This window comes from Lagenorhynchus albirostris, chromosome 5 (assembly GCF_949774975.1).
Source record: "Lagenorhynchus albirostris chromosome 5, mLagAlb1.1, whole genome shotgun sequence".
In the NCBI taxonomy this organism is placed as follows: Eukaryota; Metazoa; Chordata; class Mammalia; order Artiodactyla; family Delphinidae; genus Lagenorhynchus; species Lagenorhynchus albirostris.
In genome coordinates, this window is record NC_083099.1 from 110,581,192 (window position 1) to 110,606,412 (window position 25,221).

General features: G+C 37.3%; 1 long non-coding RNA gene across 1 annotated transcript in view; it reads right to left on the reverse strand.

The window, feature by feature from the left end:
* Positions 1–25,221, reverse strand: part of LOC132521262 (uncharacterized) — a 200,910-nt gene that overhangs the window by 22,606 nt on the left and 153,083 nt on the right. The window contains exon 2 of the long non-coding RNA XR_009540784.1: positions 22,638–22,795. This is a non-coding gene — a long non-coding RNA (uncharacterized LOC132521262). The remainder of the gene's footprint in view (positions 1–22,637; positions 22,796–25,221) is intronic.

The following is a 25,221-nucleotide window of genomic DNA, read 5'->3' on the forward strand; positions in this document are numbered from 1 at the left end:
AATATTTGAATAGCTAATTTATGACTCATCGATTCTATATCCATGTTTTATTGCCTCTAGCTAAAGCAGAAAAACTTCTTTTTTCAGATGATGAAAATGAAAAATAGATTTGCAAAAGCAAGGCACACTTGGGAGTGCAAACCAAAGTCTGATCATGGAAGAATCTCTTTGATCCTAATTCCCTGAATCACATACAGGTGTCAGACCTTCTTAAACTCTACTGATATTAACAAGACAAGACAAGAGGTGACTTGCATGGCCAGCCTCTGCTGTTCCAGACTCTTTCCTACAGCAGTTCTTCAACCTGTCACACTGTATAAAAAGGCCTCTGCAAGCAATAGCATAAGCACTCCTTGTGCTTTATGCACAACAGAGAAAACTAGAAATGATGAGTTTATTTTGCAAATTTAATTTAGGAAGTTTTTTACACTGCGCGCACACATCCTTCCCTGAAAGTCACAGGCAAAGTATTAGATTTCTTTCAGGCTCAACTAAATACAGATTTTGCTGAAACCCAGTTAAGAAATGTAGACGTATAAGAATCGAACCACATTAATGAGAATGCCAGCAATGAGTTCATTGTCTGTGGCAGTAGTTTAGACTTACGTAGAATTACATACGTGAATTAAAAACTCATCCAACTGCTGGGATCTATCTTTAATGATGTTTTCCCCTGCACACAAATAATGTTGCCAGGATATGAACAATAAAAATATGCCTACTTTAATATAATAGTTAAGACCATTGGATTTGGAATTAAAAAGTAAGATCTGGATTTAAATCTCTCTTCCACCACTTACTCTGTGTCCTTGATAAGCTGCTTAGTTATAAACCTTAATTTCCACGTTTGTAAAATGAATTATATGTACCTTTCTCATAGAATTATTATGGGAATTAGATAAAATATTTATATAAAACTGGTAGTCCAGAGCCTTGTGCACATAATGCACTGATTCTTGAAAGCTTCTTGGATTAGGGCAGGAGAAATGTTTATTAAAAATCATCCCCCAACCACCCATCTGACCCAGTCAAATTGTTCCCTCAGCAACTCCAAGCGTTTTATTAGATAATGAAAGAAGAGATGCCTGTCCATTTGGAGCAGAGCAAGCTACTAGTCCACAGCTCCCAAGGTTGTTGAACAGAAGTTCTTTCTGACATCTTATTATATATTTCTATCTAAGACCCAGTCAGAGATGGAAAGAGATGAGGGTGAAGATGGGGAAGGGGAGTCATTATTGGTTCAACTATTTTTTATTATTTCTTATGAGCGTGTGTGGAATTAAAACATGACCAGTTCTGTTCAAGCAGGAAAAATAAGTTATCTCAAAATGCTAAATCAAAACATAGAGGATTGGGCTTCCCTGGTGGCACAGTGGTTGAGAATCTGCCTGCTAATGCAGGGGACACGGGTTTGAGCCCTGGTTTGGGAAGATCCCACATGCCACGGAGCAACTAGGCCCGTGAGCCACAACTACTGAGCCTGCACGTCTGGAGTCTGTGCTCTGCAACAAGAGAGGCCGCGATAGTGAAAGGCCCGTGCACCGCAATGAAGAGTGGCCCCCCCTTGCCGCAACTAGAGAAAGCCCTCACACAGCAACGAAGACCCAATGCAGCAAAAATAAATTAATCAATTAATAAACTCCTACCCCTAACATCTTCTTAAAAAAAAAAAAGCCCACAGTCATCTTGATAATACTGTACGGGGCCTCTGATTCTTTCATTCTTAAAAAAACAAACAAACAAAACAAAACAAAACAAAACAAAACATAGAAGATATACTTTATCCTCTATGGGGATAGAGAGTTAAAAAAATTCTGTAAAGTATCTCCCATATTCACACTGATGCCTGATCTGCCTTTATAAAAACCACTTTTGCAATGCTCAATAGATATTAGGGATTATCCACTATTAACATTTGCCTATCCCTGTAAATTTTACCAGATAATATGATATTGAGAAATTAAATTGGCCTCTTAAGTAAAAGTATTAACTTTTGGTTTAAAGGATTCATTTTATACAAACAATAGTATGGACTGGACATTTGCTTTTACTACCTTCCATTGAGTTTGCATGAAGTAATTACAAAACTACTTTACACTGTAAAGTAGTGAAGTCCCCAAAATATGCTAATTAATCATTAGTAATTTTTAGAAAGTACTTATGGTTTTAGAATTACTTCTGTCTCTTCAGCTCTGTAATTTTCTCACTCACTGATGTAATAGCACCACACTGTTGTTATTCATGAAGAGACATGAAAGAGAGAAACACACCAGCAATAACAACAAAAAGTTTAAAGAAAAAATTATTCAATGACACTTCTTAAAGCACAGTAAGGAAGGCTGTATTCGAGGAGCCATGGAGAAAGGTGTAAGGACTCCCGCTCTCCAACAGTGGAATCCTACAGTGAGAGATTGGACTCAACTTCAAATACAGCATGGGCAAATGGAAATTTATAACCAAGAAGCAGGATGCAAATCAGTGGGTGAAAAAGTACTAAGAGGAAACATCAGCAGAAGGGGGATTCTGGCTAAACCAACCTAAGAAAAGACATCACCTGGCAGATGGTGGAGGATAAGGAACCTGATTAGATACGGAGCGTGATCAGATATGGAGGATAGGGGATTCTGGTGAAACCAACTTAGCAGGGTTCTTACTGAAATTGGACAATGCAGAGACAAACATGGGAGTGTTCAGGCCTAGTAGAAAAAGAGCTCAGAGGAGCCTGAGGAGACTTTGGTTAATGAGAGAATCTTTATCATGTTAAAGGTGGAAGTAATTTAATATTCTCCTGAGAAGCTATACTATCTCAGCCCTATAAAAATAATCCTATTTCACCCAAATATTTTAGAGATATCTTTGTAAAATTTCCATTCCACGTATGTAGATTTCTTCCTCCAACTACTCTATACAGAGGGTCTACCAGGCAGGACACTGAGGTGGGCTTGCCTATAGTGAGTGTACTATGACTCAGTCAGAGCCACTGTGTGATTGGCTTGGAACACTCTCCTCTCCCAAGCTAATTCTGATTTGAATGTAAGACTCAAGTTAGATGCAATCTGTCCCTGAAAGATAGACTGCACCCTTCTCTGCTCCCCTATGATTGTCTATGCAAGCCTGTAGCATAACATTTACGACAGTTTCATTATCAACTGGTCCTTGACTAGTGTCCCCAGAGAATAAAATCTCCTGGAGAACTGAAGGGAGTATTATTCATCTTTTTATCCCTGGCCCCATGCACAGTGCCTGCCACCCAGCAGAAACCCTCAAGTTTATGAATAGATGAATTACTGAATGAGTTAAGGATCTTCAATGACAAATGAGAGAGGCCAATGTGGTATAAATATAACAGAAACCAACATTCATGGGCATCACCACTTTCTTTTAGTAGCTTCTCATCTTTTCACAACTTTATTTTTAAAAGTTGCCCTAGGGCAGCCACTTTGAGCATTTATCAACTTCATGATAACTGTAAAATCAATAACCAATATTTTCAGAACACCCGTAAAAATGAGGTTTACAAAAGAAAAAAAAATTAAGGATGGCTAGTCAGAAAAGAGAAACTGGAAGAAAATGAGTTCTGCTCTACCTGAGTTAATGTAATATATGTCTCCCATCAATTTCCCTTTCCTCCAAAGGCAAGGCTCTCCTTTTGTCACTGTGATTACTTAGGCACAATAGACTGCTGGTTAACTGATGATCCTGACACAGCAGGCACACGAGCATTGTTAATCCTTTACCCCTAAGGCCTTTACCTGTCCGCATACACAGTACACAGTTAGGTTTGGTCTCCTGGGAATCCTTATTAATTCCTTTATTTCATATTCATATTCTAAGTTAGGAGAAGCATTTACTCTTATTGGGCATACCCAACATGTTTCCAGGTTGCCACTTTGTCTGCATTAGAAATAATACTAGATACAGATGTCCTCGACTTAGGATGGTTCGACATGTAATTTTTCGACTTTACAAAAATTTGATGGGCTTCCCTGGTGGCGCAGTGGTTGAGAGTCCGCCTGCCAATGCAGGGGACACGGGTTCGTGCCCTGGTCCGGGAAGATCCCACATGCCGCGGAGCGGCTGGGCCCGTGAGCCATGGCCGCTGAGCCTGCACGTCCAGAGCCTGTGCTCCACAACGGGAGAGGCCACAACAGTGAGAGGCCCGCGTACCACAAAAAAAAAAAAAAAAAAAAAATTGATCTTTTCCCGGCTAGCAATCATGCGGCAAGATACTCTCTCACGAGGCTGTGCAACAGCAACTGAGCCACAGCTCCTAGTCAGCCACGTGATCAAGAGGGCAAACAACCAATACACTTACAACCATTCTGTTTTTCACTTTCAGTACATTATTCAATACATTACATGAGATATTCTATGCTTTATTATAAAATAGGCTTTGTGTTAGATACTGTTGCCCATCTGTAGCTAATGTAAGTGTCCTGAGCACCTTTAAGGTAGGCTAGGCTAAGCTATGACGTTCAGTAAGTTAGCCGTATTAAATGCATTTTTAATTTATGATATTTTCAATTTATGATGGGTTTATCAGAACATAAACTCATCATTAAGTCAAGGAAGATCTGTATTAAAAACATTAAATTTGAGAATCTGCAGTCTTATAATACTTGATAAAATGAATTTTCAAAAATCAATTAAATAATGTTTCTAAAAAGTTCACCATCCACCTGCATGAATATAACTCTGTAGGTGTTCCAAAAGAAAGTAGAAAGCCGTCTTCCTTTCTGCCTCAAAGAACTTCCAATTAAAATAATATTGGAAGCTCTTTGAACACTCATAGTGTTCCTGTGAGTTGTGAATTTGTAAATCGACTGCTTTTCTGAGGTCAACCCAAACTTGTTTTCAACTACCATTATATTCTGGTTAAGAACTAATGAATGGTAGATTTTATTTTTATGGAATAGCCACTTTTTTTTGCACCTTGTTTTACTATCTTCTCTAATGATTCTCAACCCACCTACAATTTACGTGACAATGTTGGCTGCTTGACCTGCGCATCTGCTCTCCATGTGTAAGTGCTTCACCACGTGCCCTGATCCTGTGTGAGACATTGATAAATTCTGTCTGAGATACAAGGCACGATAGGTGATTTTAAATATATATTTTTTCCTCTGTTCTCACTTTCTTCTGAGAAGTCTTTCATTCTATTTCTGAGTTGAGCTGATTGATTCTGAACTAGTTTAAACCCAAGGTCTAGAGCAACAAGCTGAGAAAAAAATGATAGAGATATATTTTAAAAGTACCTTGGTTTTATCTTCTGATTCATTCAATAGAAAATCTCTTTTATGGATAAAAGTCCCTTTTTATAAGCTGTAGTACTCTCAGTTACTACTGGAGTGAAGCATTACAAAAGAGGAGAAAATGGTGAAATGCTGAAAATTTAATACATGCTAAATGTAAAAGTGAATATTGAACAAGAAAGACTCAGGTTTTGTGATATTTCTGTTGTTTCTCTCTCTCTCTGTCTGTCTTTCCCCCTCCTCCCCTTATTGCTTAATTAGTTTTATAAGTGAAGTATAAAGCTTTAACTGTGAGTAGTGAGTGCATAATAGATAAATATAGGGAAGTTTTAAAACAAATTTGACCTTGAATAAAGTTAGTAAAAAGATGAATGGATTTTTCTGCCTGTTCATGTAATCAGAGTACCTCAGCACTACTCTTAAGTGAAATGACTAGCTAGAATAATGTTAAGAATCTCCTCAAAAGATCTCCTTATCTGACTGATGCCTTGAACCCCCTCAAGAACCCCGTCAAGAAGCTTCCTGCCTTTCCCTTGAGGCTTTAACCCTCAAATAAACAAAAATCTCACCTATGAGGGGTAAAATATTAAGTCATGAGGTTTTCCAATTCAATATTCATGTTTCTGAAGAGCAGTGGGCCATGGAATGCCTTTGAAAATGGGGACTCTAGTTGGAAGACAAAGATTTTCAATGAATCAAATACTTTTTATTGATATAACAGCCTATTACGTTTGTAGAGATCATGTGGTAGGAAGGTACAATAGTCTTATGGCTCTTTTTATACTCCTAGTTTGTATACTAAAGTGATTTAGGATATCTTGTTTCAAAAGCACAGTTTTCAGTAATAAAGGACTGACTTTTTAAGACCTACTTATTCCTTACCTAATTTATTGCTACGCACCACAATGGAAAATGCCTTGATTTATGAATTTGAAGGATGTTCTATGTATCTATATCTCTCTCCTCCCTCTGATCACCTACACTGATGTCAGATGTCATGGAACTCAACTGTTTATAGTATAAGGACTATCACTATTACTTAGGTCACCTATTGTCCCTATATATGTATATAGATGCTTAAATTACACTTTTGATGTCACTGACTCCCTGTGCTGAGACAGCTTCCTACTTAACCGTTCATTTTATATAGCACCCACCACCATCACCAAATACTTCCTTCTCCTGAGATTGAAATTTCTTATCTCTTAATCAAAGTCCATAGTGGACCTGTTACAACAATGATTCTTGGAGATTATACAGAAAATAATGTTTTATTACTTCATTCAACAAATAATTTTTGTCTACTATTTATTTTTGTCTACTATTTACATTACCAAGAATCTTTTAAGAAATATTAGTTATCACATATTCTAATACTATACATTCTTTAAACTGGATCATCTCCCCATTAAATCTCTATTCCCTTATCCTGTTTAACTTTTGCTTCATAGCATTTATCACCACTTGAAATTATATCATGATTTATTTTTTTATTGTCTATCTCCCTGCACTAGAATATAAGCTCCATGAGGATGGTGAATTTGTTTCATTCACTGCTTTATTTCCAGTACCTAGAACCATGCTTAAGCCATTGTAGGTACTCAGTACTTGTTAAATGACTGGCCCAATAAATTAATTAATTAGTCTCAATTTCAGATACTACCCAGTTCTTCACCATGTCATGTAGGGAGGCTGTGTTACAAATGGGATCTTGCCATATGCCTCAGGTCTATTGGAACTGAATGAAGGTTCAGAAGCAGTGGTAGAGAGCAGAGTCACTAAACACACAAAAAATATCTATTTCAATTCTTCTTGGCAGTCATTAAGCTCTTTCTTCATAGAGATACAGTTACTTTATTGATAATAAATAATCCATTACTCTTAATTGAAACTAAGGTGTAGCTAATAAAGGTGAAATTTTTCATTGCCTATTATCAAGTAAGTTAGCATATTTACATCTCTATGTGTTGACACCTAAAAAAATGGGTCTTATAAATGATAGTTATAAGACTAGAGAGTTTTGAAGCAAGCATCATTAAAAATATAAAGCCACACAGAGAGTTTTTTAGTCATTTAAAAATGAAAAAGTGTGTGTATATGAATTCCTAACAAATCTGTCACTACAAGGATGTGCAACAACAACTGTGGCAGCAATGATTGAAATGCTTTACAGCGTTCTTAGAATACCTCCCAGCCCTGCTCTCTGTAACAGTCCACAGTGTACAAGAAAGCAGGGACCACAGCAGCTAGAGGGAAGGGGATGTTTTCAAGGATCAGTGGAGGGCATTATCTGTATAATTGGGTAGAATGCAGCAAATGTTTTAAACAGTTCATTTTTATCATTATTGTCAGTTTTGTTTTTTAAAAAAACATGAAATAGGGATTTAACGTGTAGTGGAAGAAAACTTTTCCCTTCTATACTTTTTAGCTGGTTTAATAATTAAATTGACATATCACAGATTAACAGGAGAAAAGAATTTTCATGCCTATGGGAGCTCATAAAAATATGAGACTCAAAAAGTGATCAAAGCGGGCAGCTTTTTTTACCTATTAGACAAAGAAACAATAAATTTGTGAAGACTTGGCAAGACAAAGAAGTTATGGTTTGGGGTAGTAAATTAGTGAAGTAAGAAGGCTTGTTTATACAGCCTTCTCAGCCCTGAATTCCCTGTCTGTGGTGATAAGGATGCCTTCTACCATCCTGGTACAGGGAGGGTACCTTTCACATGGGAGATTTATTTCCTGCTTTCAAAGGGACAAAGGAGGGTCAAAGTGTCCTTCTTGCATTGGCTGTTTCTTAAGTAACTTTAATTCAAAATAATCAATATGCCAAAATGGCATATTTTGGGCTGGCATATTCTGCCCCTCTTCAACGCAAAAGATGCTTTTGTTTAAAATGCACTAAATCTTAGAATGTGCTTGAAAAATTGTTTTGAAAAACATGAAATCACAAAAGGACTATCATAACACATATACTAATCCAAGTAGAGTAATTATGATCACAGAGCTATATGAGCATCTCAAAACCTCCTCCTCATTTTTATTTCACTCACTTCCTGCCAAAACCTAACTACCAAGGGACAAGGGGAGGGGAAGTGCTAAATGCAATGGTTAAAAAAAGGAATGCAGTTTTAAATTAGGGGTTGCATCAAATGGTCTTATTAAAACATATGATGAGTAGGTGATTTCCAGATGCGAAAACTTTCTTATAGTATTATAATAACAAAATTTTTGGTGTGGTTAATACAAATGCACAGGAAATGTCAGTTCTACTGTTTGTAATTCAGTGAAGCAGCAACACCTAACAGACAGGATGCACTTAAGTGGGCATTGAAAAGCTGAATTCTAACAACGTATGACTTTTTCTTCTAACCATTTCACATATTTGTGCTTTAGCATCTCTTTTTTAAAGGTAGAGAAGATAAATCTTTTCTAAGAGTAATCTGAGGATATACAAAATGGACAAAGGTCACAGCACTATTTTAAGTATTACTGATCTTTTTTGTTTGTTTTTTGTTTGTTTGTTTTTTGCGGTACGCGGGCCTCTCACTGTTATGGCCTCTCCCGTTGCGGAGCACAGGCTCCGGACGCGCAGGCTCAGCGGCCATGGCTCACGGGCCCAGCCGCTCCGCGGCATGCGGGATCTTCCCAGACCGGGGCACGAACCCCTGTCCCCTGCATCGGCAGGCGGACTCTCAACCACTGCGCCACCAGGGAAGCCCAGTATTACTGATCTTGATAACCAAGCATAGCCAATATAAATTACTCTTGATAGGTGGTGCAAGAGAATAAAAATAAATAAATAAAAATCTGGTAATTAAATCAATTTTGGACCTTTCAGCTTAGACACGTGTAAAAGGTACAACAATAATGTAAGCAAATTTAGCAAATAGTCCAACAAGGCCAAGTCTATTCTATGTAGTATACATAAGGAGAGAGAAATGTACATATTCATTTTTTTTTTAACTAAGAAATTTCCCCCAAACTGAAATGTGTAGTGTTTCAATTTGTAGCATGAATCAGAAGTGTTAGAGGTAGAGAGAGAGAACTAGGTTCTGGTGAGGACCAGTCACTGCTGGTGTATGATTTATATATGTTAAATTGTTTTATCTTCATATTAATCTTTGAGTCAAGTATTTTATTGATGAGAAAATCAAGGTTAAATTATATTTTTACTCAGTGGCATACAGCTAGTAAGTAGCAGGACCAGCATTTTGAACCCATATCTGTCTGCCTCTAAAGCCTGGGCTATTTCTACCACATTCTCTACAGTCTTTTCAAAGGAGTCCATAAACATCATATTTTCCCAGCAGGTTTGTTTCTGAGCAAAGGAACAACCTTATCTCTTGGCCAGACTGAATAGTGAATTGCAGCAACAATTAAAGGATGTTCTTGAGGAGAGAATTTCCCTGGAAGTTCAACTGGAACAACTTCGACCATTCTCTCATCTATAAGCCAATTGCCTTTAACTGTGAACATACCCATTTTTAAGCGGTTTTGGGTTCAAAGCCAATTTGGAGACCCAAACATTCAGCTCACTGCTTAATTCAACATTAAACTTTATGATTCTGTTTTGCGCTATGTGTTCACCATTATATTTAAGTATCTTACTTTTTAATTTCAACAATGAAAGGGTCAGGATGACTTTTTCTGGGAAAAAAAAAAAAAAGTGTCCCTTTCCTGCTCTTGGATCCCCTCACCCATCCAAGACACATTTCCATTCCCAGGTCCTATATAATGCAGTATTGCATCCAGGACTGTTCTCAAGCATTGCTGTTTGGCTTGTTCCCAACTATATCTCATAATTTGCATCAGAGAATCCTGCCATAAATCCCTTCAGGGATTTTTAGGTGGTTAATTTGTTAATTCCTAATAAATGAAATTATACTCAATTATTTGTAAGATGACAACTTAATTAAAGATCACTCCTAGGGCTTCCCTGGTGGCGCAGTGGTTGAGAGTCCGCCTGCCGATGCAGGGGACACGGGTTCGTGCCCCGGTCCGGGAAGATCCCACATGCCGCGGAGCGGCTGGGCCCGTGAGCCATGACCACTGAGCATGCGCGTCCGGAGCCTGTGCTCCGCAACGGGAGAGGCCACAACAGTGAGAGGCCCGCGTACCGCAACAACAACAACAAAAAAGATCACTCCTAGGGTCTTTCACATTTTAAAAGGGGATTCTAGAGATTCATTCATTCTTCATACTTTGAACAAACATGTATTGAATATTTACTTGCTACTTGCAAACACCAGCTGTGGAAAATTGAAAAACGAATATGACACATACTCTCTGTCCTCAAAGAGACAACAGTCTAGTCCAGTGAAAGAGATTATGATTCTAAGTAAATTTAAATACTACTAGAGCACAGCACACAGTTTCTCAAAGTGTAGACCCCTGACCAGTAGCATCAGCATTACCTGGGAATTTGTTAAAAAGCAAATTTTCTGGCTTTACCCCACACCTACTGGATCAAGAACTTTGGGACTGGGGCCCAGCAATCTGTATTTTAACAAGCTTCCAATGATTCTGATGCAAACTAAAGTTTGAAAACCACTGGTATAGTGTTGATGATGTAGGTGCTGAATCCAGACTAACCTGGGTTCAATTCTTGCTCTCCCACCTCTTTATTGTATGGCTCTGGGCAAGCTATTTGAATTCTAAGTGCCTATTTTCTCCTTTGTAAAAGAAGATAATGATATTAATAGTACCTACTTGATATGGCTGTTGTAAGGATTAAGTTAGTTAATATATGTTAAACACTAGAACAGTGCCTGATGCCAAGCAAGCACTCAATAAATATGCTTTGGTTTTGTTATAAGACGTAAATAACTGTTGAAGACTCCATGTTTCACTTTAAGACCTACATAACTCTTGAAATGATTCATAATACTGAAAAATTGGAAATTTATTTACTCAATAATTAGAAGAATTTTATTCGGAAGGTAAGTTTTATTTCTTCAGCAATGGGGGGTGCAATGTCTTACCTAAATACGTGGATGCTTAAGGTGGAAATATTCAATAAATGAAGCTTGTTTTGTTTTGTTTTGTTTTCAGTAAAAACCTGCTAGCAGTTCTCTAGCCACACTGTGTAGATAGATTATTTCATTTATTTCTTAGGACTCAAAGTGACCATTAATTGACTGTACTTCTAAGTGTGATATTATTTGCTTAGCATTTCATTAATGATATTTCAGGATTTTCTCATTGTAAGAATCATCGCTTCTTGGGAGAGACATCTAGTTCTTTAAGTACAATTACTCTGAGACTCTTCATAACTTGAGGAATTAAATTGTTTTACTTGGTCTTGAATTTTATCTGATGTCTTATTAAAAATATATATATTTATTAAAAATACATATAAACTTTATTTAAAGCTACTAGAAAGTAGTATCACAACCGGAAAACACATTTCTTGGATTCAGTTTGGTGTCACTTTCTGCTTTCCATGAGTTGGGGTAACAAGAGCATCCCTCTGTGCTCCCTGCTCTTCTAAGTCTGCCAAGCAATTAGCATCTCTTAACATTTCCAGGCAGCTGCCTAAAGAAATGCTTGTTTCTCCAGAAAGTCATTTTGCATATAAAACTCTGTCTGATCCTCTGAAACTAACAAAGGTATTTCCAGTCCAAAAGACACTCTAACATTGCCAAAACAAATGTTCAGATATTAAAAAATCCCTCCCAAAATTTACATTAGGCCTATCTGTAAAATATCAGTTTAGGCAGGGTGACCATTAAGAAACAAAGTGGCATCTACAAAGATTTTTCCTCACTTTCGAAATATCTTCATTCCGTAGTTCTTTCAGCATATTATGAATTCCCAGGTACATTTCTTCATTTGCTTTCTGAAATGCTTCCTTAGAGGGAAATCAGAACCATGAAGAGGATGTAAATGAGAAAAAAAAAGTGCTATTTAAGCTTTATCCAGCTGTTCTTATCTCCATCTTTTTATAGCTAGTAGACCTTTGCTTCATTCTTTAGGCTTGTGGAAGATGAACAGATTTCTGCCCACTCTTAAAGAAGGTTCTTTTCTAAGTATTTAGAGTTCCATTTTCAGGACACAAGTTCAATTCTCTTATCTTTTTATTTATGCATGCCAGCCTAGAAAGGTTTGAGGCATAACTATGAGAAAATACAAGTCACTTCCGTAGGAAGATGCAGTATTCTGACACTTCTACCTTGACTGCATGCACAATTAAGCTAAAAGCTTTGGGCTTAACCTCTTTTCATTAGTTGCATATATACTTGCAAATTTTTGCAATATTTGGCAAGTATGGGGCATTTCTTAGAGGTTAGGGCAGAGTCATTCAGTATGGTGATTGTCAGGATGTATTAAGGTTGTAGAGAGCATGCCTTGACAACTGATAACACACTAGGCCCAGGTTCGTCAAGGCCCAGAACCTGAAATAATCTGATCTTTGGAAAAGGTTAAAAAGACAGAACTATTCCTGGTGTCAGAACAAGAGCAATAGGATGTTCCTAGGATCAGAGCAAAGAAATCTGCCCCGTTGTCGTGCTGTAAACAGACTATGCAACATTCAGAGTCAGATGGAAGGTTTTTCCATTTCCCCACCTGCTCACAGATACAAATCATGTCATAAACACAGGGCCAAGCGAAGTGAATTGCATTGTAACTTCTAACACAGACTTTTATAACTGTAATACCCCAAAGGCAAAGAGACCTCAAGAGAAACCAAGAACGAGAAAAGAAATAGAGGGAGAGAATGAGAGAGAGAGAAACTAATCAGGAAATGGAACAAGATTGGGTACCACTCCCAGTATTTTCAACTCTAAGATCAATGATGCTTGTGCTTGAATCAAATGGGTTATGTTTTAGTGACAGAGATAATGAACAGGAATCCTGGGTTTTAACGTAAAAAACTTTAGACTGACCACTGTTCTCTTGATTCAATGCATTTATCAGAAAGAAATGACTTTTCAATTTTTTTTTTGCATCCTGGTTTACAGAGAAATGTAAAGACAAAGTTTCTCCATATAGCAATATATAAGTACATCACAACACACACACACACACACACACACACACACACGACGAGCTGTCTTCATTTTGCCCTTTTCAAATGAACTGAAGGCTTCAGAACTTGTCAAAAGGTCTTGAGACTTCTGTTAATATACACAAAACCTAACATAAAATTTGCTCAAAAATGTCTCAGCTGGAAATTTACTTGAACTCTATTGGTTTGTATTGAATGGAATATTCCCAAGTGTTGTAGTTTTGCAGTGGCTCAACCTGGAATTCTTAGGAAGCAAATTCCAAGACCAGAGAAACTTTTGTAGTATGATATGGTAGAGGAAGAAAGATACTGTCTGCTTTAACTAAAAGTAATTATTCACTAGGAGAACCATCATGACTGGTTCTTCTGTTCCAGTTTCACTACTGTCATATTCATCTTCAAACTTAAGAAAAAGGTAGTGATGACGTATTTAAATCAATGTCTAACACAAAATACTGTGCCACACACAAACCCCTCCCCCAAATCCAAAATAGCACATTATATGAAAGCCTCAAAGTAGCTGATATAATCCTCTCACATTTCAATTACTTTTCAGACCCAGACAGGTTTTCTCAATAAATATTTTATACAATGGTAGAAAAAAATGACAATTACTAAAGGTTTTCGAAACATCAAAAGCTGAAGGATTTTTCCTATGTATTTAATTTTACAATTAGTAAGTCATAAAGAAGGAATATTTATTAGATCTAATTTTTGCTTTACCATAGCCCTAAGCAACATCCCATATATCATATATTTAGCAACTGAAATACCCTTGGAGGTGCCAAAGCTATCAGTGAATTTGGCCAAACCATTGACTAAACAGTCCCTGAAGTCAAATAATGAGTCATACAGGTTGACATTGATCAGTTAATTTAGTCAAAATGGTCCATCTGGAGCATAAAAACACAACACAAAAATAAAGGAGGAGGAGGAGATTATCTAGCATGGATCTAGCATTTTGTACTTTCAAATATTTTATTATTGATTAGAATTTTTAGTAAGGTTTTGGAGAAAATGGACATATGGCAAGCTAAGAATTCTTATTAAGAAGATATTTATACACAAATATTTAAAGATGAGATTATAGAAGGTCTGGGATTTGCTTCAAAATAACCCAGTGCCAGGGGGTTGGGAGGGGCAGTTAGTAAGGTATGTAGATAGGATGGCCATATAATTCATTGCCCAAATTGGAACAATTTTGAGAGATCAATGGAAAGTTAAGATAGTTAGCAGTCACATATTGATTTAGATGTGAAATGTGGAAATGGAAATGTGGTCAGCCTAAGTTTAGCAGAAATAAGATTTTTAAATTGTGGAACCTGGGTGATGGGTATATAGGAAATTCATTATACTATTCTCCTAAATTTGCATAGGTTCCGGAATTTTCCTTAATAATAGTTCTGTAGCATAAAGAACATTAAATATCTGGCATTAAAGGCAATATGACTTTGGTTAACTCCTTTTCTATATTGAGTTGATTGGGCTCCACATGACAGCAAATTTTCCTTCTCTTTCTGAAAGACTGAAATTCAACAGCAAGGAAAGTTAAACCTGACTTGAATTAGAATGAAAATAATATGGACTATGAAGAGAAGGATAGGAAGAAGGCTTCTTCAGTAACACCATCGATAGCAGATTTTAATGGCATCCTGAAAAATAGAAATGAGTAGTAGTAGTTATATTAGTGTTCTGTAGAAAGGAGTCATTCTGTAGAATGTGAGTCCTAAAGAGAAGAAAAGAAATAAAAGACAAGAAGTAAAGGACTCCTCTCTCCCTGGGTAAACAATAGTGCTGTGAACCCAGTAAGCATGGGGCAAGTGGTGCTGATGGGATAAGACATAAGCATCAGTTAAACTGCATCTATGTGCAAGCAATAAAAACCAACCAGAGCAGCACAGGCACAAACTTTATGGGTTTCCTTGGCCAGATGTCATCATCAACACGGATCACTACTGGTCTTTCCATCCTGGAGTGATCTGTATTGATTGTAGAGGCCAAAAGAATCCAAATCCATAAGCTGAATCTATTGTGTTAGGGTTCTTTTTACTCCAGTTGTGACCATGAGTATCATTAATTAAATTTGGCAGTCTTATCACTTCTTGGACTGTGGCTCATCCTTGTATCTATTACTCATTCATCTATGTAATTGTATGAATTAATTCATTGGTCATGAAGGGAATGTTAAAGAATGGTAGTCCAAGAAAGAATACTATTGGGAAAAGGAAGTTTGCATAAAGTTTTTACCTCATATTCTGATTCCCCCACAATATAGAAGTGGGTCACATACTCCAAATATAACAAGTTACAATGGCTCAAGTAAATGAGTGATCATTCCTAGTTTATTGTTTAATCCACACCACAACTCTATGATATATTAGATATAAGGCATGCACTATTATCATCGTCATCATTTTACTGATGAGAATATGAGACACAGAAATGCTAATAACTTGTTAAGGTCATCTGACTGGCTAGTTGCAAAGCAAGGATTTGAACACAGACATCCTGACTCCCATGCTGTGCTCTTATCCTCAAAATCTATCCTGCAAGGCAGCATTTCCAAGTGAGTAGTCCTAACAAGCTGTACCATAAATGACTCAAGATTAGAGAGGCTGAATGCTTTAGTTATATTGACCACATGTTGCCTTCCAACAAATATAAAACATCTTCCTTTGTTAAAAAGAGAGAAAATGGTTCAAGTTTAAATTGGGCAGAAGTTTGGATCAATTACCAGTTGTAAATAGTGTGTGTGTATATATATATATGTCAGGGGTTAGCAAACTATGGCCCTTGGGTCAATTCTGACACTATCATTTTTGTGAAAAAGTAAAAATGTCTCATTGGGACACAGGCACACCCATCCATTACTATCTATGAATGCCTTGGGGCTACAATGAGTAGTTGCAATAGAAAGCGTATGTCCCACAAAGCCTAAAATATTTCCTATCTGATTCTTCACAACCAAAGTTGCCAATCCCTAGTCTAAGTCAATCATAGTAATTCCATTTCCCTTACTGTGATTGGTTTAAATGAAGGCAGGTGATAATTTTCATGTCAATGAGATGCTTGGGGAAGTCTATTGTGTGTGACATGGGAGCACATGGAAAAGTAGACTCTTCAAAAAAAAACAAGAAATAAGCACTTGTTCTTTCAGCCTTTGAACATTGTTGTATGAGGACATGTTTCAGGGCTTTGTTAGGGATTGAATTATGTTCCCCCCCAAAAAAAGATACCTTGAAATCTTAACTCCCATATCTCAGAATATAACCTTATTTGGAAATAGGTTCATTGCAGATGTAATTAGTTAAGATAAGGTCATCCTGGAGTAGGGTGAGTCCCTAATCCAATATAACTGTTGTCTTTATAAGAAGACGGCCATGTGGAGTCAGAGACACAGGGAAAATACCAGGCAGCAATGAAGACAGAGATTGAAGTGATGCACCTATAAGCCAAGGGATACCAAAGATTGCCAGCAAATCACCAGAAGCTAGAAGAGAAGCATGGAACAGATTCTCCCTCACATCTCTCAGAGGGAATCAACCTTGCTAAAACCTTTGTTTCAGACTTCTAGCCTCCAAAACTGTAAGACAATAAATTTCTGTTATTTAAGCCACACATTCTGTGATGCTTTGTTATAGCAGCTCTGCGGAACTAATACAGGGTTGCTGCAGCAAACTTATATTAATGAGGGAAGTAGGCTGAGGACAAGAGTCAAGACACTGAGGATGACAGGACACAGAAGGAAAGTTGGTACAAACCTCAGGCATTGAGTATATGTTAACCCTCTGAGTTGACCAAACCTAAAATTATGCCTTGAGATTTCTTACCTGGTATAATAAATCCTCTTATTGCTTAGGCAATTTTGCATAGTGTCCTATGTTACTTGCAACCAAAAGCATCAAGAATGATATATCATATAGCCTGTATTTTCCAAAGCAACCCTGATTTCAAATATCCTATTTCACTGTCTACACAAGTACTGTCAAAATTAGTAGCAATTACTTTCTTATCTTTGGTTCAGAAAATAAGTTGATTACAGCAATACCATGCTGGGAAATAGGTAGAAATGCAGAAGAGAAAGGAAGGTTTTAGAGACAGAGGGCAAGGCAGCAACGCACAGAAGAAACTGACATAGGATTAATCTCCAAAATATACAAACAGCTCATGCAGCTCAGTATCAAAAAAACAAACAACTCAATCAAAAAACGGCAGGAAGTCCTAAATAGCATTTCTCCAAAGAAGACATACAGATGGCCAAGAGGCACATGAAAGATGCTCAACATCACTAATTATTAGAGAGATTCAAATCAAAACTACAGTGAGGTATCACCTCACACTGGTCAGAATGGCCATCATCAAAAAAAATCTACAAACAGTAAATGCTGGAGACGGTGTGGAGAAAAGGGAACTCTCTTGCACTGCTGGTCGGAATGTAAATTGATACAACCACTATGGAGAACATAGACCTGCTTAAAGAGGTAGCAATATCTCTTATTGACTTGACTTCATAAGACACTGCCCTGACAAGCCACTGAAATACTGAACTCATCAAAAAAATTATACAGACAATTAAGATTTCATGGAGAAATTACCACTTCCTACCCATTTCTGTAGACCAGGGTCTTATCCCTTTAATGCTTGAATTACTCAGCTGATCATTTGGTATCCTTGACCATATTTCTATAAATAGTTACCAAACTAGTCTTCTTTAAATGCCATTTTCATGTCTTCTATCATCTCCAGTATCTCCCTACTGTCTTTCTATACCAGATCCAAACACCTAATCCTTGATCCATTTCTCTAATGTCATACCTCAGTTCTTTATATATCATTTTACACTCCAACCAAATCAATTATGTAGCTACTCTAAAAAGTATTTGCATTTTTTCTGTTAACCTCTTTTCATACTACAAATAAACGTTTTCCTATTGAAATTTAGATATACACTCTCCTTCAAGACTCAGTTAAAACTCATCTGCTTATAAAGACCTTCTGTTATATGGCAGTCCAGTTTTGATAACTTTCTGTTGGTCTCTCTCTCTGTTTCTTCCGCACCTAGATATGGATATTACATTTGCCCAGATGCTTTCTGCCTTCAGATTCTTGTCAAGTGTATATATTTGGTTTTATTCTCCATGCAAGATTAGAAACCCCTCAAGGGCAGGAATCTTGCCTTCTTTTCTTATGAGTTGTCCTCAATCCCTATCAGTGACACACAAGATAAGAACTTTTAAATGTGTGCTGACTGACTTACACATGCTTTCATTCATCTGAGTGTATTAAGCTCATCAGCAGCTGGTTGAGCATGCTGATTTGAAAAACTCCTCAAATGTATACAAAAAGTGATACATTTCATGTTTGGTGAATAACTGCTCTCACTTTAAAATTCTAAAGTGCAGCATAAAAATAGCATATGACAAGGCTGTCCATCTGGAAGTAGCGTTCTGTGCATTACAAAGTGAGCAGACACTAAATCCTGAAGAGGACTCAAATTGGAGAGACCAGTGAAGTGTTTTGCCAACAGGAAAGGAAGATGATTGCTTTTCTCAAACTGTGCCATGTTGCCAAGTATAGGAATCCAGCTGTTGTGTGAGATTTATACTCATTTCACTTAACTATAAATGCATCATGCATCATTTTTCTTTAATTACTCAGATTAGCTGGGTAGGTGTAGGTGATGCACTGAGGTCTGAGCATAATCAAAATGAGCTACTGTGATAAAGTGAAAGGAAAATATTTTTGTAGTTAATGGATGAAAAAGTATGTTTATGTGAAAAAAATAAGACCTTGTCACTGCAACAATCTAATTAGCATTAAAATTTCTTTAGTTATCCAGGACTGAGAATCTTCCAGTTATAGATGATGTGATTTTGTACAAGAAATCTATATCAATTTTTTTAAACTCTTAATTTCTTTTCTATTTTGTGTGCTCATATTCAGGGCATTCTGATGGGCAGCTTTATCCTCTGTAAGCATGCTTGCATACCTTTTCCTCAAATCTCTGAAAAGATTTCAATTTTTTGAATTTTGACATCAGAATTCCTGGCCAGATTTTCAAATCTTCTATCAGATTTTTCTACCCTCCATAAAACAACTCAGTTCTTATATGAGTTTCTCATCTAATTTTCTCTGTTGAGTATTTTAAGATTTTTCTCAAAATGTTCCATATTCTCAAAGTAGCCACTGTTCTGTCTACCATATTTGGAAATAACTTTTATCTCTTACTGGAAACCTTCACTGACTTTTTAACCTCAGTTTCATATCCTAGTGGTACCTGCTATATCAGCATGTCTTCTTATGTGCATCCAAGTATTTTCATTAACTATATTTAACATCTGTACACATACACATTTGGTTTTTCATCAATAAATGGTTGATAAATGGAATATAACTTTATTATTGTTTGATATTCATTTCATAACAACTTTACTGAAAATAAAGGCTATATTAAATAATCCTGGTGTTGTGTGAATACTCTTAGCACCCAAAAAATGCCATATCCAAAGTAAGTATTAATGATCATAATGATTAATCTAAGTTAATCAACTTCCATTGTTATCTTCCCCCAATTTTCATATAACCTTTATATCCTCATGCAAGTGCATAGCTCCTGTAGAAATCCCAATTTTGACTCCTTTCAGATGGCTCAGGAATATTGTTCTATTAGTCATTATTATGTAGCATATCCACATAAGTACAGTATTCCATACCCATTTATGATTCTTATTAGTTATTATAATTGCCATATTGCACTGAAACGGTTCAGCTGCTTCCTGTGGAGAGCATGATCGCTGCAATAACCTCTGTACATACTCCACCCCACTTTGATTCTTGTGAACTCTCAAGTTTCAACTGTACTGCTTGCAAATGTAATCACTTGCACTGTCTTAAGTTAACTGAAATTTCTTAAACCTTTGCCCTGAGTCTCACTCACTACAGTGCTTCTCTCAGCCAAGTCAGTATATTAAACTAAGCTTTGCGAATAACATGGCTTTCTAAGAAAAAGAATTTAGGGTAAGTATGCATAGTAAGATCTACAGAAATATGGTTACTTTAAATGATTATCTTTCCAATTACTAGTCTACAAGAGAGAAAAATGTTTTAAAATTTTAAAAAATTGTACTAGCTTTCAGTAATTCTCCCTTTGAAGAGACAATGACCTGCATGACATCAAACTGAAGAGGATAATTTAGCTAGTTAGGCATTCAGTGAGGATTCAATTGGGTCAGAAGCAATACTTTCCCTTATGAAGGAAAGTACTTTAAATTTTACTAGTAGGGATAGGAATATAGCTCAGGAAATACATAACTTGTTTAGTCACTCTGCCTCTAAGCTAGAGAATAAATAAAACTCTTAAGTTCCATGAGTTTTTTCTAAAAATACAAAACTGTCACTTTATCTCTCTCTCATTCTCTCTCTCTCTCTTTCTATAAATATATTTAGAAATGAGAGAGAGATAACTAAAGAGATTTTATATACATATATATGTAATATATACATTCCATTTTCCCAACTCAGGAAGCACTAGTACTGAGGCATTTTGAAATATCTCTACATTGAAGACAAATTTTGTAGTGGACAAAATGGTGCCACAAGCATGTGATATATTATTCCTCCTTTCATTTTACAGGACTATATTTTCGTGTGTGTTCTCTCTCTTATTAAAGCTATTTCTTTGAGTTACCCAAAACACTAGAGAAAGTGGTAAAGAGTTTCAAGTCCCTTTCATTTAATATAAAAACTGTGCAACGAAAATGATCCCATAAATAGGAATGATTTTTTTTTAAACACTAATGTTTGGAGCTTTTAAATAGAATTCTGGAGTGTAATGTTTCAGAAGGGTCATACAAAATCCTACAGAGAGCAATATGACTTTGAGTGGGGAAAGAGGGATGTACCACATATAGCTTACAAATTGCTTCATCAGATTCTTCACGTTTGCAAAACTCAAGAACAGCAATTCCAATTGGCTCAACAAGTTTAGGCAATTACCTTACAGATGCAGTAACAGTGAAGAAAGTTCAGTTCAATTTCTGCAAGCACTAGTCCAAATGAGAACTGCAAGCAAAGCAATGAGTAGTGATTTTTTCTCCTCAGTTCGTAATGCTGTAGGCAAGAGATTTAATCCTAAAGCCTGTGCTATTGAGATCAGGGAAGAATACTGAGCAATGGGTAGTGATTTCAATGAACACTGCTGTAGGCACTGGTGGAAAGGAAATAACACAAATCAGAAGGAAAAATAAAGGGCAACTGGGAATAACAAAAGATAAGTAAGGCTATCAGTGGAAAAGAATGTTTTTATAAGATGATAAATGTGGAGAAACAATTTGTTCTCTTGAGACACAAAATCTTTTAAAAAGAAGTCATCTAATCTTTAGAGGGTTGAAGTGTTAATAATGTACTTGGGGATATTTAAGTTATTGTTGCTGGTTTGCTGATATTGCGGTTTTTAGCTTCCAAATGGCTTTTGGGTAAGTAACAATCTTCCATTTAAAATCTGTCTGCCCTGCTGACACTCTCTGATCACATTGCTTACTCAGAACAGGTGTTTCATGAAACCAGCTTTCAGTGCCAATAATGAGGCACCTTAGAGGGTCCACACCTCAGCACAGATGTATGTAGTTTTGAAGTCTGAAATCTCTGATGTGTTCAACTTTGGAAATTTAAAGCAAAGAGCAAATAGTTTTCTTGTGTAATGTTAATGTCTTTCTCTTCTTCTTTAGAAAATATGTGGGCTTCACGTGTTAGAAATGGATGTTATTTTCCCTGCATTATGGCATCATAGGAAAGATCTGTGTGGAAGAGAAGCTTTTATTCTCATTATACTGTGTATGTGGAGGCACTAAGAAATATGAAATCCTTCACTGGTGCAAACGAAAAGGTTTTCATTTCGTCTGGAGGGGAAATGTGCCAAAGTGGCTGAAAATAATTCAAGTAATTGGCAAAGAGCTGTACTCTAAGGAGCCTTTTGGTGTAATGTGATTTGGTGCCTTTTAGGGGAGCAAGTGAGATGTGATTCTATCTGCCCCTGAGGGCCAAGAAATTTTAAACATTACAGGATCCTTAAGGTAGATCATGACGAATTACAATGTTGAAAGACAACCTGGAATTATGAGATCCTTAAAAAATAATAATAAAGATAATGCTTACTGAGTTAGAGAATGTCCCTTACCATGTATTGTTTGTACTTTTTGCCTTAACACAGAGAAAATAGTCTTACTTAAAAGCTAGATGCTCCTCTGCTCACAAAGTCACAGGATTATTGCTAAATTCCAGTGCTGTGTAATACAGGATGAAAATAATCAACTCAGCCAAAATCAACCATTTATAGGTGGGCACCCGTGGCGTTACAATACACTGATCCTACTTACCGCAAGTCCTAGATAAACTCACAGGGCAGCCAAGTTTATTCTGGCGCACTCCCACTTGAGTCCCCATCAGCATCCCCTCTCATTATGGCTTCTTTGCATATCGTGGATCTTCTTCAAACAGAGGCTTAGAGTCTATTAGTTTTCAATGCATTCCTCCTCTGTTACAAAGGAAAAGGCAGACTTATGTGTTGCTTCTTCATTTGGAAGTTGCCAATTTCTTCAAATAATTTCAGCAGTGGAATTTTAAGTATATTTTACACAGGATCCCTTAACATTCCTCTTCTTCTGAAAGTTAAATGTAAGGCAGTTTCTGACTATATTGATATTTCTCATGTGGAAATAAGTAGAAGATTTGGTTGTCTATCCACTCCAAGATTGTACAGGCAAATTATAACTTCAACATTGAGTATGCCTACTTTCTTTTCCCTTGTTTACCCACAAAATTAAGAATGAGGAAGACAAGTTTGCAGGAGAAGTTTCCAAAACAAGGCCACCCATGTACAGCACAGTGTATTAACGTCTGGGCTCTGGAGTACTCACTCTCCTACCAGCAGGCCGTACTAAACTGCAGATGTCTCAGGTATTCCCGGATCTCACTGGTTCTTCAAATTTTAGCTAACCTCCAAATCACCTGAGGGCTTGTTTAAAAACAGATTGCTGGGTCCCACCCCCAGAGTTCTTTAATTACTTAGGTGAGGATGGATATTTGTATTCCTAACATATCTCCAGTTGAGTTAATGCCACCTATCAAGGGACCACATCATAGTTCAATAATCTCACCCCCCTAAACATCTCATTTCCCATTCTCGCTGACCATTTCATTTAGCATACTCTGAGGATCACACAGAAATGATATGTACTGTATGAGGTTCAGAAGTAACAGTATACACCTAAGAACAAACCCTGCGTTCATGTTTTCATACAATTCTCTAAGTGAAGTGTCCCAATTTTGTTACTGGATTCAATGAAAAGCATAGGACTTGAAAGTCAGTTCAGGACTTCCAGTTCTAGATATCTCATCTGATATGGGGTAGATGTGCTTCTCTCTATTGTTCCTACTCAGGAACAATACTAAACCTCTGGATACTTCATATAAAACAAACATAAAACTATAAGGAGAGGAAAGAGGCAGACCAGCTGGGGATCTTGGGACCTGAGGAACAACATGGCAGTGAATTCACTGAGTTTTCTTTTGGGCTTGTATATCCCATACCAGATGCTAGAGAAGCAGCAACGCAGAAATGCCTGTAGGTGCAGACCAAAAATGTCCCTACAAAAGCATGCTCTCTCTAGACAAAGGACTAGGCAAGGGCAGCATAGCAAGAAAACTTTTAAACAATAACTGATCCACTCCAGTCAAACACCATGGAAAAAAATGTAGGGAGATGGGGGAAATAAGGTGATGTTGGTCAAGGGTACGAACTTTCAATTATAAGTAAGTTCTGGGCATCTAACATGGAGTATTGTGACTATTATTAACAATACTGTACTGTATACTTGAAACTTGCTAAAAGGTAAGCCTTAAATGTTCTCACCACACACATATACAAAAAGAAAAAAGGTAACTATGTGAGGAGATGGATGTGTTAACTAACCTTATTATGTTAATCATTTCATAATACATACATATATAAAATCATCACAACAAACCTAATGTTATTTGTCAATATCTTACTAAAACTGAAAAAAAAAAAAAAAGAAAAGAAAAAACTGTGGCCTCATTCCCACTCTGAGCAACAAAGGCCAAGTGGTGAACCTAAACTTACATCCTTACCTGGTGGCAATGAAATGTCCATCCCTGCCAGGGTGGCGTTAGAGCTGGGACTTACATGCTGGCCTGGAGATAAAAAACCTCCTCACTTTGTGGTGCCAGTGGAGACCATATGTGATCTGGGACTCTCACTCCCAACCAATGGTGATGAGCTTATCCCTCCTTCTCCCCACCAAAGTCGTATCAGAGGAGGCCTCATGGGAAGCCTGGATTTTTCTCACTTTCCAGCAGTAACAAGCCTCTCCCAACCACACCACAGTGTCCATGCAGTAACAAGGAGACCCTCCCCCTCCCAGCCCTGAAGGGATCAGCGTAGGTCTCTTAAGAAGCCTGTCATTAGCCCCTCTCAGCAGTAAGCAGGCACTCCTCTGCCCCTGCCGATGATCAGCAGAGGAGTACCTAGGCTTGTACTCCCGGTTGGCAATAATGAAGTGGCTTTGTGTCCCCCTTCGCCCACCCACATGGTATCACAAGGAGGGCTGCTCAAACATAAGATTTAAACATGACCTAGCATCTCATAACATAATACACAAAATGTCAAAGATACAAGGAGGGCTGCTCAAACATAAGATTTAAACATGACCTAGCATCTCATAACATAATACACAAAATGTCAAAGATACAATAAAAAAAAAAATCAGTCATCATTTTTTTTTTTTTTTCCCTGTACGCGGGCCTCTCACTGTTGTGGCCTCTCCCGTTGTGGAGCACAGGCTCCAGATGCGCAGGCTCAGCGGCCATGGCTCACGGGCCCAGCCTCTCTGCGGCATGTGGGATCTTCCCGGACTGGGGCACGAACCCGTGTCCCCTGCA